Source organism: Salvia hispanica, chromosome 4, assembly GCF_023119035.1.
Source record: "Salvia hispanica cultivar TCC Black 2014 chromosome 4, UniMelb_Shisp_WGS_1.0, whole genome shotgun sequence".
NCBI classification, from domain to species: domain Eukaryota; kingdom Viridiplantae; phylum Streptophyta; class Magnoliopsida; order Lamiales; family Lamiaceae; genus Salvia; species Salvia hispanica.
The window spans coordinates 32,371,254-32,386,085 of record NC_062968.1 but is presented as its reverse complement, the minus strand read 5'-3'; the positions used below and the strand labels follow the sequence as shown (position 1 = coordinate 32,386,085).

The window sequence follows — 14,832 nt, the reverse complement described above, 5'->3', positions numbered from 1 at the left end:
TATTCGATTTCTTTTAATGACAGTTGTGTTATTAAGAAAAAGATGACTCTTATATCTGTCGTGGTATCATGGACACAATCATATCTACACAATTTAATAATCGCAAATTAGAACTCAATAATGCATCGAAAATTTCGAAGAAAAGAAAAGAACCTTCAAGTTCAATGAACGAAACGTTTTTATGGCCCCTCAAATTTTTGGTCTCCCAACCAAAAGAGGTTTAAAAACCCCGGGATCAAGACCTTCTTAAAGGGCTAGATAATGAATCTTTTCCCCCCACGTGTAAACCCCGGTTTGGAAAGGGCAAGAGACTAAGAGACCTTTTAAAGTAAAGGAATTGGGCCAAAGGGAAAGACTAGAATTCGTTCATCCGGTTGCGGGACCAATGTAAAAGAGGGGGGCGGCTTTTTTTTATTTTATCACTTTTATTGATGATTACTAAAGTTGGAAATTTTTTTTATGCTTTTAAAAGGTTTTTTGACAAGTTCAAGGAGTTTAAGGCTTTTTTTTGAAAAAAATCAGGGAAAAAAACGTTTTTCAAACCCCCGGGCCCCGATCACGGAGGCAATACCTGGCCGTTTTTGGCCCTTCATCGGTAGAGGTTGAACCCCAAAGGGGTAGCCGGCACACCCCCCGAAGGCGAAAATTTGGAAAAGGAAGGGATCTTGTTAAACATGGCCCGTCGATGATGATTACCCCGGCCCTATTTCGTTTTTTTTGGGGGACATGCCTTGCTTTTCTGCGAGCCATATTTTAGGCAATTTTGTCAAAATTTTTTCCCCGCCCCCCTCCATAAAATTAATGGGGGCAACCCCAATCTAGACCATCTCAAGATATGGGGGATCCGGTTTAAATTTTTGGGAAAAGGATCCAACAAAAAAAGGACTAAAAGGGGCGGGGTATGTTTGTTTAAGGGATACCCCGAAAAGGATTGAGAGCTTATGAATTCTATATTTCCCAGGACAAGAAAAGTCAAAAAGTGAGTCCCAAAGGGGCGTTCTTGGGGGAAAGACTTTGTTATGAATCATAAACCCACGGGAGGTAAAAACTTGAAAGTACTTTAACCCCAAGTTCCATTAACCAAGAACAAGACCCCATAAAACAACCAACCCCCAACCTTAATTTTTACACCTAATGTTTAGGAAAAACCCCCCGTGGGGAAATTTTCTCATGGCCCCCAAAAGGGACATTGGTTTGGGAGAATCTATGGACCCCCGGGCAAAAAAGTACTAGATCCTGGAATTTTGCGGGGGGCACGGGAGGGGGCCCATCATTGCCAATTGGGGAAGTGCAAGGATTAACTACAATCTATGGTAGACAAAGCGTCCCACGATTTTTCCCGTCCTTTCCCCCAACCATCGCCATTTGGGGGCAAGTGGATATCAAAAGTAAACGGGGACCCGGGGGGGGCGAGTTAAAGTCTTTAATGCAAGGTTCTAAAGGGTACACCCAAAAGGAAGGTGTGAAATTAAGCGGGGGCCTTCTCTCCGGTGGCCATGCTCAAATCGATCCGGATACTCCTCCCTTTAACCTTTTAATGGGTTGGGATGTGAAAAGGATGGGCGAAGGCTGCGTTTTTGAACCGGGAGTCTTGAGAGACCATCTACATGGAACAACCCGGGTTTTGCCCAAGGGAAAAAAGCACATGGTTTGGGGAAACTTGAATGCCATTGATGGCCTCAAATTAAACATCTAGATCATGGAATCAAAGGTTTGATCAAACCGTTCATAAGTTTGGATTCAAAAAAAAGCCCTAACGAGGAAAATTTTTTTGGGCAAGAAAAGGGTTTTAAAAAGGGTGTTCTTAGTTTTAAAGAGAGACATTCTTTTCCCAATTGGAAAGAAGAAAAAAATGTTGTCTCAAAACAAGGGTTGTCAAAAAAGGGAGATGAAGAATATGAAGATTGGAAAATTCCGGGGATCAAAGGGGCCCACGGGCCCCTGAGAAAAAAGGGTGTTGGGCTTATCTCAAAAAACCACATCGACAGGGACTTAGTTTTAAAGCAAAATTTCCAAAAAGGGGTTTTTTCCTTTCGGCATGACATCCATTTATCTTTAAGAGATGTGTCCAAAATCCCTTCCCAGATAAAAAAGAAAATGAGAAGGATACCAGCTTCCAAATTAGGTTTCCCATACTATGCTTTTCGGCCCCCATTTGCATTCCGTTGGGGTGGGAGAAATATCGGGCCAATCCGGGCGGGGGCATTGGGGTCGGAAAGAACATACTCAAGTACCTTAAACGGACTAAGGACTATGTTTAGTTTACAAAACGGGACATGTCCTTTGGGATATCCCTTCCCAAATTTTAAAGGGTCAGGGCTCAAAATCTATCAAATTTTTGTGTTTACCCCAGGGGGTGGAGTCGAATTTTGGGAAAAGTGGGAAAAAAAATGCATTTGGAGACTCTACCATGGAAGCCGAATATGTGGCCGCCCTTGGGGGCCGAAAAGGGGAACTATGGGTCAAAAAACTTTCTTATGGACTTAGGTGTGGTTACGAAACCCCCCAAAAGCATCCCATTTATTGTGACAATTCCGGGGTTGTGGCAAATTGGAAAAAACCAAAGCTCACAAAGCGAGCAAACACATTGAGAAGGGATCATATAATCGGGGGGATATAGGCGGAAAAAGGGGAATTAACCCCAAGTTGGGGATCGGAGAACAACCAGATTTCCCTTTTTCTAAAAAGGGGTTGGCGGGCCCAAAGTTTGAGGGATGTAGAAGGGAAAGGGGGTTCGACTGCTTTAAAACCTCAACTCGCTTTCGGATAAAAGGGGGGAATTTTTAGGCGGGTACATTTTTTTTTATCCCGAAAGCTTTTTTTAGTATGTTGGGGGATTGTTAGGTTTTTATACTAGAAATCACCTTTTTGAGTGATTGAATCTTTTTAAAACTCTCTTTTATTTTCCCAAAGGGGAAAAAACAAATTTTTTTTGTCATAATGTTGTTATGTTTTACATTTAAGGATGTTTATTGTATTTTAAATGTATAAGTAAAACATAAGTCTAAGTCTTTGTTTTAGTAAAAGGGTGGACGCCCCTTTACTTTAAGGTAACACGGCCCTTTTTTAAACAAAGAAAAAAAATAATTTCACAACCTAGATAAAATTAAAACTACCTATTTGTGGGGAAAAGGGGCAATTTCTTTTATTATTTCTAAGCCCCCGGAAAAAAATGACATTTGGGGGGATAGCATTGAATGGGTCTAATAAAAAACCAAATTTTTTTCTTTTTCTCAAAGACAGGTCTCGTAAATTATTTCTCAATCAATGACCCAAAAATTGGATACGGGATTGATTAACTACTTTACTTGCCAAATGGGTTGGGGTTTTTTTTAACCCCGTGCTGGGATATTTGGGGAGGGGGATTAATATCTAGTGGTGCTAGGATTGCTATTATGTTGAATCGTGCGCGAGGTGAGTCTCGTTTGATAACATCCTCAAGAGAAGCTTGAAATAAGGTTTTATTATTCTGGAACCTAGCTAGTTGAGTTTAATTACTCTATGAATAATAAAAAGATTTTCTTGAGTCCTCTTTGGAATAAATAAGATATTAATTAATTAAGTCCATAGCATAATAATTAATTAATGGATGTTTCTATCTTAGGCGTGAAATAAATATAAAGTATTGGAAACCAAGTACTTATAATTTCGGATTTGGATGGGGAGTGCAATATTACTTCGTAGTGGCGCTGTAATATTCAAATTTTAAGCTTATATTAAATTGGGTTTAATTTAATTAGTAAAAAGCTAATGGAGGAGCCCATATCCAAAGCCTTCCATAGATCCTGTCGGTCACAATATATGAGTTATTATAAATAAGAGAATAAAGGAGACTAAAAAATACACTTGATTTTACTCAAAATTTTCTCCCTCTACTCCTAGTAGTGGTTGAATTTTTCTCCTTTCGTGGGAAAGGATTGCTTCTCTATTTAAGTCCTAGTGCACTGTGAGATCGAGCCCACGATATCGCTTACATCCGGAACCGTGAGTAAGATCCGTGGTTTGTACTAAAGATCTTCACGTGGAGAAGGCGCTAGCCATCTTTGATTCTTTGAGAATCTTCAAGGTATAATGGCTAAACCTAGAAAAGCATGTTTTAGGTTTCAATTAATTTAAAGCATGTTTTATTCTGAGGTATGAGCATGATACATGTGATAATTACGCGAATAAATTTATCTAAATAATCCGCTAAATAGATCAATTATTATGTAATTGATTTATGTGAAGCGTTTCCCATTGCCACCCCTTCATGGGGTGCCGGGTGAAACGACCCCCAACGTCCTCAACTCGTCGCCTTTATTCAACGAGAAGTGTCGGGCATCGGCCCGACGCTCATTTTTTGGACAACGGCATGATATGGGCTACTACTGGCGGATGGGATATACCCTAGGTGGCATGTCTTTGTGAAGACGATCGACGCAAGTGATGAAGAAGGCCTATTTGCGGAAAGGCGGGAGTCGGCGCCAGAATCGGGGAGCAGCGCATTTGGTGTGCTCCGAGTCTCGATGGGCGAATTAAGGGTCCAACGCGTTTGTGGGATGTCGATGCGTTTTCCAAATAATGCCTGCATTATCATGCACAACATGATCTAACATATTTGCATTGGAGATGCTCTATGCCGTGGTAAATGTGCAACTCATCTTCCACGTCATTTCAATAAACCGGAATTTGTCGCCCGTGTGACAATTGAGCGATTTTGAAATTGTATGACTCATCTTCGAATTTTAAAAGGTGCAGAAAAAATTAGAAGCACATCTTCCACGTCATTTCAATAAGCCGGAATTTGTCACCCGTGTGACAATTGAGCGATTTTGAAATTGCATGATTCATCTTCGAAATTTAAAAGGTGCAGAAAAAATTAGAATTTAATGAAACTTCGTACTAAATTTTTAGTTAAATAACAATTAGTTTTAGTACTACCTTAACACAAAAAAAATGAAATAAAAGTCCTATCAAATTGTTAAAGGCAAAAGGATTATCGAACCAATGGCCCTTTTAGAAAGGCTGCTACATTTTATAATTCTTCGAAAACTGCATTTTACGGATAATTTTCTCAATCTAGCGTATCACCATTCCACATATTTTTTATAGCTTGATAAACTTATTTAAACTATCTTTTTGGCTTCTTTGGACATTGGGGGTACTTTATATATCATGTAATTTAAAATCAATACTGAAAAGTTAAATAAAGCATGCCACAATATACTTGCGTTGTCTGATAAAATTAAGCATATAGTTTGAGATAATAATATTATAAAATTTGATTTAATATGTGATAAAGACAAGATAGAGAGAAATCATACAGTGTATATCATTGTATTAAAAAGAATGGATTATTATTATTATTATTATTATTATTATTATTATTATTATTATTATTATTATTATTATTATTATTATTATTATTCCGCCTTCGGTTAGCAACGAAAACTTACAAAATCATTAACTGAAACACGGATTGGGTATTGTAGTCATGGGCCCAATATATATAATTGGATCATTTGGTTACATTCGGCCCAATTAAACAACTGAATTACTCATTTTTTCTTATAAGTTGCAAAAATAGTTTTTTCATGTAATTTCTAACATAATCAAACTAGTATACTTTCATTTTCAAACATATAATCTTGATATCCAATCATTCACCGATTTAGTTTGACGAAAACCGTTATCACTTCACAAATTGCATAGAAAAAGTAAGGTTTGTTGATGAAAACCGAATTTTTGTTGAGGAATAGTATAACAGAAAATATGTAATATTATCGGCAATTAAAATACGATACCTAAACCACCTTTACCCGAAATATAAACTTCAATTATTTTTTAAATATTATTAATTGTACAAAAAATATCTTCATGTACTGTTGACTTAGAAGTTCTTATAATCTCCCAATTATAAAATTTGTAACATAGTTGTCCTAATTCGGATGAATTGATCAGTTTATTCATGTTAGGAATGCAGTTGAATCAGATGTGACAATTCAATTTTCATCTTAAAATGTTCCTTTGAATCGAAAATAACCTTTAACTGATATTCTTGTGGAGTGTATTTGGTGGTGCATTGCTTCTTAAAATGTCCCCTCTATGACTCCATCTATGTCTTTATGTCTACAACTAGTAACATGCATTGCTTATATATAGTTTTCATCATATGAATTGTCACTCCAAAGCCAAGAATATATATACTTGCAAGAATCTAGAATTCTTTTGATCAAACTTGCTGGATATACTTCCAAGTACAAGCTAGACTTATGTATAGTAGTTTTGATTTTGACCATCCCTCCAAAAATAGGTACATGCACCTTTCTCTCTTAATTTCACTATCTGATTAATTAAGAAATTAGTTTGATCAATTAATTGAATATAATGATGACTGTGATGATAAGAAGCAATGCATGAATCTCAAATAAAAGAGTTGTGGAAATACAAAGAACCAGTAAACGACGATGATCGATGATATAACTTTCACCATTATTTGGATGTTTTCCGACTAAATTAATAAAACAATTTATTATTCAAACAAATTAACTGAGGCAACATGGAGTATAGTGTAAGTATATTATTGTGATTTGAGATTTTCCATGTGATGATTCATAGCACCTAGCTTTTATCGGAATCAAACGGTGATAAGAATTCGAAGAACAACAACATAAACCTTCTCATTTCTTCTTAATTTGATGGATGATGTGATGTGATGTGATTTGATTATTTTGCATTTTGAATCTCCCTTTTTACTCCACCACCATTTCTCTACCTTTTTCTCGCCACTTCTGCTCCCCGGTTGCTAAAAGCTCAAATTCTCCACCACCTTCTCACTCCAGCTCCAATACTTCAATTTTTTTGTTTACCAAAAACCCCCCATTTTTAAATAGTGTATAGGGTCGATTTTGTTCCATCATTTGAGTATTTACCTGAAGAATGTCCCGTCGTTTAGGTAATTACCATTTTTTACCCGCTGTTTTATCTTTGGTAATAAAATCCTATAAAATTTTATTACAATTGAAATATCGACGTGACAAGTGAAATTATATGCCCATTACCTACATTACACGTTTATTACCCAAAATTATAGTACTCCATTAATCTACTTAGAGTGAAATATTTCTTATTCGGCACCAAATTTTATGTAGTACTTCCTCCGTCCCCAATTAAGAGTCACACTTTTCCATTTCGGTCCATCCCAATTAAGAGTCACTTTATTTTAACCATAAATCAGTAAGTGGGTCACATTCCACTAACTCAACACTTACATTTTATTATAAAACCAATATACTAAAAAAATGGGCGGCGAGCACTGCGGCTACGCCAGCAGCTTCACGGGGAGGTTCTCCGCGAAGCTGCCGTGGAAGGAGACGCTGTGATGGAGGTTTTGGGAGTGAGTTTAGGAGTTGGGGCAGATTGCTTCAGGGATTTCTTCATAGGGAACGAATCGATGATGAGGCTGAACTACTACCCGCCATGTCAGCAGCCAGAGGCGGCGCTGGGGACTGGGCCCCACTGCGACCCCACATCGCTGACCATCCTTCATCAGGACCAAGTCGGGGGGCTGGAGGTGTACGTTGATCAGAAATGGCACTCCATCGCTCCCAACCCGCACGCGTTTGTGGTCAACATCGGAGACACCTTCATGGCGCTGTCGAATGGGATCTATAAAGGGTGCCTGCACAGGGCCGTGCTCAACAGCGCCGCGCCGCGCAGATCCATCGCCTTCTTTTTATGTCCGGGAAAGGACAGGGTGGTGTCGCCGCCGCAGGAGCTGCTTTCGCAGGGGAGGCTCTATCCGGATTTTAAGTGGCCCGCGCTGCTCGAGTTCACGCAGAAACACTATCGTTCCGATGTGAAGACGCTCGACGCCTTTGTTGCTTGGCTTCATTCAACCCCCAAATCTTAATTAATTAAGCTTTCTGTTTGTGGAGTCTTTGTTTTGTTTTTCAATCGGCTATCGTTTATAGATATGTATGGTGCATCCTTCATTTCTGGTGATGCATCTCTGCTATTTCTGTTGCTGCTCTTCTTATTTATGTTTTTATTTATTTTCATCATCAATTAATGATTGGAGGAATTCATTGTCTTACTATTTTCATATCATGTCACAAAAACTCCGTCCCATTACTTCTCCTAATTTTCTTTGGACCAAACTCCTTACACTATTTATAGTTTAAGTTAGAATTAATGCATTTAATTAATATGTTAGATTAAGTTAATAGCTCATTTATCAAGTGATGTTTCATTACATTTAAAATTCTAATTTAATTACACTAAAAAATAACTTTCAAATTTACGTCTTAAAATAGAAAGTGCATAGAATACGAAAGTACGTCACATGCATCCTATTGTAGGGTTTAGTGTACGGTGAATTAAAAAAGTGACTGAACATGCCGTACTGTTAATTTTGGATGAACCAAGTTGTGGAATCACAACTTTCAAAGTACTCAATAGTGTATATTCATGAAACTCATGTCTAGGGTTTTATGCTTTGACTTTAGTATAGTTTGACGGACTATTAATTGCATAACTCCAATGATTTTTACATACTGTACTAGTCTTGGTCATATAAATATCTTTATAAAAATCGGTCATTTTTCATTTGTAAACACTATTATGCTCCTCGTCCCATAAAGATAGCTCCACTTGACGACACGGATTTTAAGAAATGAATGAAAAGTAATTGAAAACGTTATGGGATGTAGGTCTACTTTTAAAGTATTAGTTTTATAATAAAATGGAGAAGGAATGAGTTGGTAGAATATAAGGTCCACTATCAAAAATGGTAAAAATGAAATGAGAAAACTTTGTGGAGAACTAGAAATGGAAAAATGAAACAATTTTGTGGGATCAAGGGAGTACTACTTTGTACTACTAGTAAAATATCTTACCTTCAACATATCAATTTGTTTACTATTTCAATCGTATGTTATGTCATTTCCTCCACTCACAAGAGTATCGTCCATTATATAAAGTAAAAGAGTACTATATTTTTTTTTCAAAAAAGTAGTCATATTTTTCAATTTTGATCCATTTATCAAAATTAATCTCTATTTGTAATAGTGTTCTAATAAAAATACTTCTACCACTTATACTTTATTAATTTTATACCAATATTATTTTTATGTGATGAAGATATTATTACTATTATATTTAAATAATAGTCCATATATTATGAAATATACAAGTAATAGGGTATATTGCCACAACAATAAAAGCTCAAAAGTTTGTGAAAAAAATCAGAATTTACCCAAATTTTATGTAACTTTTCCAAAATTAACTACAGTACATCCTAATTATGAAGTAGTCAATCCAAATTTATGTACCATAATTAAATTGTAGTAAAATTAAATTTAAAATGACATATTATAAAGAAAAAAAATGGGCACGAGTAGAACACGATGATCCCGAGTGAAACGGCATTATAGACAAAGTGATGTGATGATGATGAAGCATATGTTAGTCAATATCTTATCGAGAATGTTCCTTGGGAAAGTATAGTTGATTTTTATATTGAGAAGAAAAACCCCCCTTTTACAAATTCTTGAGACATGATCGTGTTTTTGAGAATCAAATAACTAATAAAGTAGTTTTTTCTTCAAGTTGAAGCACTCTTCCAACTCAGATCAACAACAGTTGATCAGACACAAAATATGATTGGACTTGATGAGGCATCTAGGTATATAAAGATGAAATCTCCAGTATTTATTCTAGTTCTCGGAGTAGAAAGAATTGAGTAAAATGAGTTGCATATATGATTTAAAATTGAGTGGACAAAAAGGTGAATATAATACATAGGAGTATTGATAAAAGCAAACTTATATATGTACAACTCAAAACTCCTCAACATTCAACACAATTAATACGTTTCAATACAATATCAACATATTAAAATTTCAAAATTTTAATGTGAACACAATCAACACAATATCAACACAACATCAATCATTGATACCATTAAAAATTCTTGACATTTTCATGTTGATGCTTTTTTTGATCGTGACTTTTTCAATGGCAACATCATAGTTTAGGCAAAAATTTGAGTTTATTTGATCACATCCTAATACATTAATACTTTTTAATTATTTATATTCTTGTTCCTATAGGAATTTGCATAAGTAGTATTTTGGTACATTTTCATAAGAATGTTTTGCATTTTAATTTTAATTTCAATATCTCAATTTGTTTAATTACATGTATTATATGTGGACTCATTTCTACACTTGCAGCAAGAATGAAGCTAGGATTTTGACGTTCAGAGTCTAAGCTAGTGTTAGCAATTGTGAGTATTTTTTAGTGTTAGTGTCGCCAAAATAACCGCAGTCTTAGGAGTGGATATGAAAGAGAGAAATGAATAATAGTAAGAGATACTTCATTGTCCCAACTAATTGTAGACTCGTATTTTTTTAGATATCCCAAAAAATGAGTCATTTCGTTTTTCAAAAAACAATACATCTACTTTCCCCCTTATCTTTCATATAATTTGATAGTACAATTCTTAAAATTTCATATTAAAAAAGAGTGAACTATGTAAATGTAAGCGATCTTTCACTTTCGCACAAAATTTTGGTACACGATCTTTATTTTATATGTTTTTGTATCAGGGAGAAATAACCCTGGCCAAATATGTGATTTTTTTCATGGAGGATATTTTTGGAATTTTTTTATCAAAAATGTGATTATTTTTCTTCCTTATTTTTCTTTTTCTTCTTTAGTTTCTTCTTCTTTTTTTTCTTTTTTCTTCTTTTTCTTCTTTCTTTTTATTGTTTTATACATACATCTAATTGCATTCATAATATAAATAAAAAACAAAATATCTAGTTAAATTAATTAAATAAAGTAACTAAATCATTTGAATATTTTTTATTAAATTATTTTATAGGTCGAAACATCTAACTAAAAATATTCAACTTTTTATTTCATTATGAATACAATTCACAATGTTAAATTTTTATTAAGGCTATATTGATTATAGTTATTAATTTAATATAAATTATTATCATTATTATTATTATTACATAATATTATGTGATTCATAATTTATCTAATTATACTATAATTATTTATTAATTTAGTATTATAACAATAATATTATTATAATAATTAAATATATTATAATTATATTTATATAAGTATATTTGAATGATATTAAAAATGAATTAATTATTAATTTATAATATTAAAATAATAATATTAATATTGATTATAATAATAGTAAAAAGAATGAGAAGAATGAGAGAAGATATTATAATATCACTTTTGGTACTAATTTTATGTATGTCTAAAATATTCTCTATGACATAAATGAGAAAATATATTTGTTGTTCAAAGAGCATTTTGGGAAGAAAATTCATCGGATCCAAAAATGTGATTTATAAATACCAAAAGCGATATAAAATAAAGATCAAGTATCATCTACGTCGAAAGTGAAAGATCGATTACCATTTATATACTTCACACTATTATTAACTAGTAAACACGGAGGGAGCAACTATCTTACAACACCACATATACTATTACCCTCTTTCTTATCTACGAGTAACATTTATAAAAATTTGTGTGGCACAACATTATGCACGTATATTAAAACAAGGGAAATACTATTTTAATCTTGATAAATGATCGTGATAACAAAATATTCGGAAAATAGCATCTATAATATGAGAAATGAGGTCACCTATATGAGTGGTGATTGGCATCACTTTTGAAGAGTGCTTTCATAAATTTCACTATTGAAAAGGCTGAAGATAAAATTATGTATACAGGAAAAGGATATATTGTGGATTTGTACTAAAATGATAACTCTTTTAAGGGGCTTGTGATATCATATAATAATATTATAAGCTATAGCGTGATATTACAAATACTTCACAAATCCAAAAGATTGTTGTATAGTGTCGGATATTCTTGGGCAAGAAAAAAATTTATATATAAAGACCACAAATTGCTTGGGCCCTCTTTTTGGGTCCTTTTTTTTTTTTTTTTGCCACTTGGGGTTTTTTCATCCAGTATACAAATGATTGATTAGGAATTGTGGTATGATGTTATTTTAAGGGGTGGTGGCACCCTAACATATATGCCCTATACGTAATTGAAATTTAAATTTTTATGGAAAATGATAATCAAAGATAGACAAGTATATATATAGTAATTGAGGAAATATATGAGATCAGATGAAGGAATAAGAGATAAATGAATAAATATAAATTTTTCACTCTTAATGAAATTCAAACCTAGGAATTGTAATAGATGCATCTATTGTAAATACATATAAACCCGAATTACATATTCAAAAACACCAATATAATTATGCCTACAGTAAAAAAAAAATAAACGAATAAATATAAAATTTTATTGATTGAAACCAAATATAATAAGCACATAATTAAGTGCTACTTTCCCGCACAAGAAAATTCATTCATCAAACATCTTCATAGTTTAAAATTTTAAAATTTTAAATTTAAATTCTCATTTCACACGAATATTTACTATTATTGCAGAATATTTGTAGAGATTGCGCAACTCTATCACTAGAACAATGTCCCCCCAGTCTTAATAACTACGTTCACATCTACTGCTATTGCCAAAAATGTATTTTGAAGATTTATATAATTTTGGAAATATCATGTCTAAGTATGAGAAAATGCCATCAGGAAATGAATGTCATGAGTTATAAATTATTAAAAAAAATTCTTGTAGAAAATAAGTCTTTGGGGTGACATGTGTTTTAATATGTTTTGGGAAGGGGAAGAAAGGAGAAAAAGTAGTTGAAATTATGTAGTGGATGATAGGGTTCATAAAGGATAAAGTAAAAGTGAATGAAAAAAGGGTTTATAGATGGATATGGGTTATACATGGAGGAAAAAAGAAAATAGGGTCATTTCATGAGATGGGGGGAGTATTTTTTTTTAATTTTTTTTAATGTATTTAATTTATGTAAAAAAAATTTACTCTCTTAATTGGAATAGAAATCTCGTTTTTATTTTTTGTCCCGAATAAAGGTTATAATTACTATAATTGGTAAATAAGTCTCATCTTCCACTAACTTTCCACTCCCTAATTTTAAAAATAATATATAAGTGGGACCCTTTTCTTTATTTTTTTTTTCTCCTTTTATAACTTTTTCTTAATCTTTGGGAAAATTTGACTCTTGTTCGGACTTTAAAACATTTTTTTATGTTTGTCACATTTATTAGGTATTTTCACAAATGTTAAATAAGATTAGTTTTAATTTGGCAAAAATTAAAAAAAACTCTCATATAACTATCACACATCAATATCAAGGAAAAACTAAATTAGTGTATAAATCTCTGTCACTTTTATCACCAAATTTAATTTTTGAATGCCCCATGAATTTCTATCATTTAATAGGAGTATAATTTTAAAAAATGACCTAGTACATATTTTTAAAAAATTATAAAAAAACTACTTGCATTGGAAGGAATAGTTTATTATTTTCAAAATAAGCGAGAAAAGGGGAAAATGTAGTGGATGTAATGTTAATGGATTGTGGATAGTGGTTTTTTAAAACTTTTTATATTTAAATTAGTCTAATTTTTGAAGGGGGTTAAAATAATAAAACTATTCTATATTTTAAAGACAAATGGAGTATTTTATTTAGAGCATCTTCATGATCAATAGAGTATATATGATGCACGTCGTGGCTTGACACGATGGCAGAAAATTTTTTATGGGATGTATTTTCAACAGCTCAAAAATAAAAAATTGTATAATATGCATGCAAACACCGGCTTCATAAAGCTCGTGGTTCCAACTCTATATTTTGTACTAACCCCTTCTCTCATTAATCGTCACATTTATTTTACTCTTTCGTTTTATAAAAATGAAAATAAATAATTAAAATGAAAAAATAATAAAGTAAGAAAGATAATATTGTAAAGAATATTCTTCTCTACTTTATTCTCTCTCTTATTTACTATTTATTGACTTTAACTATTTATTATCATTTTAAAAAATGAGTGCAAAAAAGTAAATATGATAATCAATGCGAGACGGAGGTAGTATTTTATATTCTTGATCTATTTTAAGCCGTTTTTATTATCAAAATTGAATAAGAAAGATCAAATAATTAATTAATAGAAACACGGTCCAAAGTATACTAAATTTATTTTAGTACGTACAACATTTAATCAAATAAAGTCAACTTGAACTCTGAAAATATGTTAAAAAAATAATGTGCATCAGAAAGTCCCAACAAAAAAAAACTGCATGCGATTGAAATGTTGATCAAAATTCTTCCTGCCAATCTGCTTATATTTTGTTTCTCATTTCGATTGTTTCATTTTGAAAATGTTATTGTTTGCATTATAATACTATTGAGTCTCAGTTTTGCTAGAATCCTAATATAAGGCCGGGAAATATGTAATTTCCCAAATTTATTTTGAATTTTTTAGCATTTAATTAGTTTATGTACTCTCGTTATAAATATTTTATTCAAACCTGCAATGATTTTCGTTAATAAATATAAACCAATCAAACAACGTTGTGGATTGATAAGACTTAATGGAGCTGCTCTCAGCACATATCCAAAGCCATATCCCATTGATTCGTAACAATTATGCTTATTGTTGATAAAGTTCTGATCTATTAATGATTATCTAACTTTTATTCAACGAAAACTAAAAAATACGTTGTAAAATAGATAGAGACTTGAACATGTGGGAAATTAAAGTTTGTCGTGATTGAGATATTTAGAGCAATCTCTTATAAATATATGATGTATAAAAGAGAAATTTAAGAAAAATATGTTAAATAAATCATGAAGAAATGATTAAATTCATATTAATCGCCAATTTAAAATTTGAAAAATAAACCAATTTTTAAAAT

General features: G+C 32.7%; 1 pseudogene; it reads left to right on the top strand.

Moving 5' to 3' along the window:
• Positions 1 to 2,410: 2,410 nt before the first annotated feature.
• On the top strand, positions 2,411 to 8,077 carry LOC125220920 (annotated as a pseudogene).
• Positions 8,078 to 14,832: the final 6,755 nt, after the last annotated feature.